Source organism: Oratosquilla oratoria, chromosome 4, assembly GCF_046742065.1.
Source record: "Oratosquilla oratoria isolate Oo_2021 chromosome 4, ASM4674206v1, whole genome shotgun sequence".
In the NCBI taxonomy this organism is placed as follows: Eukaryota; Metazoa; Arthropoda; class Malacostraca; order Stomatopoda; family Squillidae; genus Oratosquilla; species Oratosquilla oratoria.
This window is the reverse complement of record NC_134780.1, coordinates 19,192,759-19,196,877: the sequence shown is the minus strand read 5'-3', so window position 1 is coordinate 19,196,877 and position 4,119 is coordinate 19,192,759.

The following is a 4,119-nucleotide window of genomic DNA, read 5'->3' as shown; positions in this document are numbered from 1 at the left end:
GAAGTTGAGGCCCCCCCCCCCCCCACCGAAGGAGGGAGGACGTGTGAGAGAAGCACGCTCTTTTGGCGCAGGGGAGCACCCGAAGGACGCTGACTGTGTCCCACTCAATCCCGAGCCAATAAAGTCTGTGTGGGAGCAAGGGCAGACCCGTCCCAGTCCACCCCGAACTCCACGTCCGCCAACACACTCAGAGCCATTGAGATGTCGGCCGATGCACCCTCCCCGGTGGGCAAATGCATCCACTAGCCGTCTAGGAACATGAGTGTGGAGACGCTTGCTTCCGTCCAACGTACGCCTACCACTCTCACTAGTTTCGTGAAGATCCTCGGGGTAAGCGAGAAACCGAAAGGGAGTATGCGAGGCCAAGTTCGTTTCCGAGCGACCTCGTCCGTGGGCGTTAGTCAAGAGGCTTCGTCCTGGGTGAAGACGTTCCCTGAGCGTCTCCCACGAAGACGGGCCTGGACCCTCGGTATGTATCCAACTCACCCCAAGTCTTCCCGCGGGAAGTTCTCGAAGCCCGTGGCGAGCGTCTTCATCCAATAGTGTGCTATGGCAATTTGTGACGTCTCGTCACCCACAAGCGGACTTCTATATGTTTAATACCTAGTGACATCATGTGATTGTACTGTGACGTCACCGGATTGATCATGGCGCCATAGGATCGTCTCGTGACGTCACAGGGGACACAAATTGACGTCATAGGACTACATGGTGACGTCAATTTATCACAATGACGTCATCATACCGTGACATCACTGAGTCACAGTGAGCGTTGAAATAAATTTTGACATGGTAAAATTCTGGACCATCATGACTGTAGATTAAATTAAGTTGAATAGGAAAAGTCATGTTCATTTCGACCTAAGTCACAGTGAGCGTCGAAATTAATTTTAACATGGTAAAATTCTCGACCATCATGACTGTAGATTAAATTAAGTTGAATAGGAAAAGTCATGTTCATGTTGACCTGAGTCACAGTGGGCGTTGAATTAGTTTAACATGGTAAAATTCTTGACCATCATGACTACAGATTAGCTTAAGTTGAATAGGAAAAGTCATGGTCATTTCGACCTAAGTCACAGTGAGCGTCGAAATTAATTTTAACATGGTAAAATTCTCGACCATCATGACTGTAGATTAAATTAAGTTGAATAGGAAAAGTCATGTTCATGTTGACCTGAGTCACAGTGGGCGTTGAATTAGTTTAACATGGTAAAATTCTTGACCATCATGACTACAGATTAGCTTAAGTTGAATAGGAAAAGTCATGGTCATTTCGACCTAAGTCACAGTGAGCGTCGAAATTAATTTTAACATGGTAAAATTCTCGACCATCATGACTGTAGATTAAATTAAGTTGAATAGAAAAAGTCATGTTCATGTCGACCTGAGTCACAGTGGGCGTTGAATTAGTTTAACATGGTAAAATTCTTGACCATCATGACTACAGATTAGCTTAAGTTGAATAGGAAAAGTCATGGTCATTTCGACCTAAGTCACAGTGAGCGTCGAAATTAATTTTAACATGGTAAAATTCTCGACCATCATGACTGTAGATTAAATTAAGTTGAATAGGAAAAGTCATGTTCATGTCGACCTGAGTCACAGTGGGCGTTGAATTAGTTTAACATGGTAAAATTCTTGACCATCATGACTACAGATTAGCTTAAGTTGAATAGGAAAAGTCATGGTCATTTCGACCTAAGTCACAGTGAGCGTCGAAATTAATTTTAACATGGTAAAATTCTCGACCATCATGACTGTAGATTAAATTAAGTTGAATAGGAAAAGTCATGTTCATGTCGACCTGAGTCACAGTGGGCGTTGAATTAGTTTAACATGGTAAAATTCTTGACCATCATGACTACAGATTAGCTTAAGTTGAATAGGAAAAGTCATGGTCATTTCGACCTAAGTCACAGTGAGCGTCGAAATCAATTTTAACATGGTAAAATTCTCGACCATCATGACTGTAGATTAGCTCAAGTTGAATAGGAAAAGTCATGTCCATTTCCACCTGAGTCACGGTGAGCGTCGAAATTAATTTCAACATGGTAAAATTCTCGACCATCATGACTGTAGATTAGCTCAAGTTGAATAGGAAAAGTCATGGTCATTTCGACCTGAGTCACAGTGAGCGTTGAAATTAATTTCAACATGGTAAAGTTCTTGACCATCATGACTATAGATTAGCTTAAGTTGAATAGGAGAAGTCATGTCCATTTCGACCTGTTTTTTTTTTTTTTTTTTACTTATATCGATATCAATATCAATATATATATATATTCATTTATTTATTTATTTTTTATAAAAATAATATTGTACAATTCACATAGTGCATAAATTCTATGTAGAATATTGTATCTTGCTCAGCGGTTCCTGGGCCTTCCCCTACCCCTCGGTCGCCCTTTGCCCCCCTGCTTTTGCGAAGAGGGGTGGAGCCGTTCCCATGGCGACACATGGGACAGGGGTGATCGAGTGGTAGAGATACCGTGTCCTGAATGAAGTTGCTGATGCCCAGCCCCCGAGGTCCTGCACCCGTTCCACAGAGTGGGTGCGGAGAAACGCCAGCGATGCCGCGAGGCCTCTGATGTTGTGGGCGTGGGGGGCATGGCCCGGGTCGGCCTTCCGGTGCCCTGTTGGTGGTGTCAGCTAGTCAAGACAGGAAGTCCAGAACTGTGCTAGCGGAGATGGTCACTATCGCGTGTCTCCGAAGGAAGTCCTGGAATCTCCGGTTGGGAGGGTTGTTGGATCTGGATGACGGTCGGGACCGTAGCGAAGACGCGGTCTGTCGCTTCCTGGTCGAACAGACCACGGGAAAGGGGAGCTGCTCTCACCACGCCCCGGCGAGCTATCTCCGGGGCCGACCGCGCTGCAGACTGACGAGCTGCCAGACGAGCCGCGGTGAAGGCCCTCGCTGCTGGGGGTAGGGCTGATGACGCCATGTTGGCTGTACCCTCTGCCACGGTAGAGAGTGCCGCCAGGGTGTCTCTGCATACAGAAAACACGCGAATCAAATTAGTAGGGCGAGAAGGATCCCGATCCCCGGAGGGTGTAATAAAGTCACATCGCTCAATTGTAGAACGTATAACATATGCGAAGCCGAGGTCGTTTCCGAACGACCTCGTCCTCGGGCGCTAGTCAAGAGGCTCCGTCCTGGGTGAAGACGCTACCCGAGCGTCTCTCGCCAGGACAGGTCTGGACCCTCTATAGATTGAAATATCCCACTCACCTCAATTCTTCCCGCGGGAAGTCCTCAAAGCTCGTGGCGAGCGTCGTCAGCCAGTTCCTCATCATCGCCATTGCCGTGACGGTCGAGATGGTAGAGGCAAGGTCTTGTCTGGTCGAGGCCTCCGTCGTCAGCAACTTAGCCTCCGGTTCACTAAGTTGCTGGGGGAGGGCGGGGTCCCTGCCCGAGTGCCACAAGCAATCGCGCAGGCCCTCCGGCGCGAAGGGTGGTGGCAGGACGACGGGGAATGATGAAGGGATATGCCGTCGAGGAGGAACCGTCTTGGGTTGGTCTTGGGCCCGCTCGAGAGCAGGGATGTCTAAGGCTTTCTCCCCTTTCTCCTGCGGGAACCAGGCGTTTGGGGAGAGTGCTACCGCCGGTGAGTCCCCCGACCTGTCGACAAACATATGCCCATCAGGGTTTAAACGAGGGTTCTCCAGGAGAGCACCTAATGCGTCCAGAGTGTTAGAGGTGGAAATCCTGGAGGGCGTGGAGGCCGGGGCGGAGAGGGGTCGAATCTTATATAGAACCTTAGCCCCCTCCGCGTCGTTGGCCCACTTTAGGATAACGTCATCTCTCCTCCTCCAGCCCTCCAGTAGCGAGTAGTCGGGAGACCAGGCCACTAGCTTGTGATCTTCTCCAAACGAGTACTCCCAGGACCGGGGAAGGTCACACCATGAGAAGGGGTGAACTCAAGAGTCCGTCATGGTAGGAGGATAAGGTAAAGAAGAACTGTAGTGGTCCTCCACCCCGTCCAACCCGACGGACGTCTGATTGGGGGGTTCCTCCTGAGAGGGGCCTTCTAGTCCTATACCTGTCGCCGGCACGGAGGGGCGGAGGGAAGGACCAGGAGGGAGAGTGGGAGGGGGGGCTAGAGCCGTAGGTTCAAT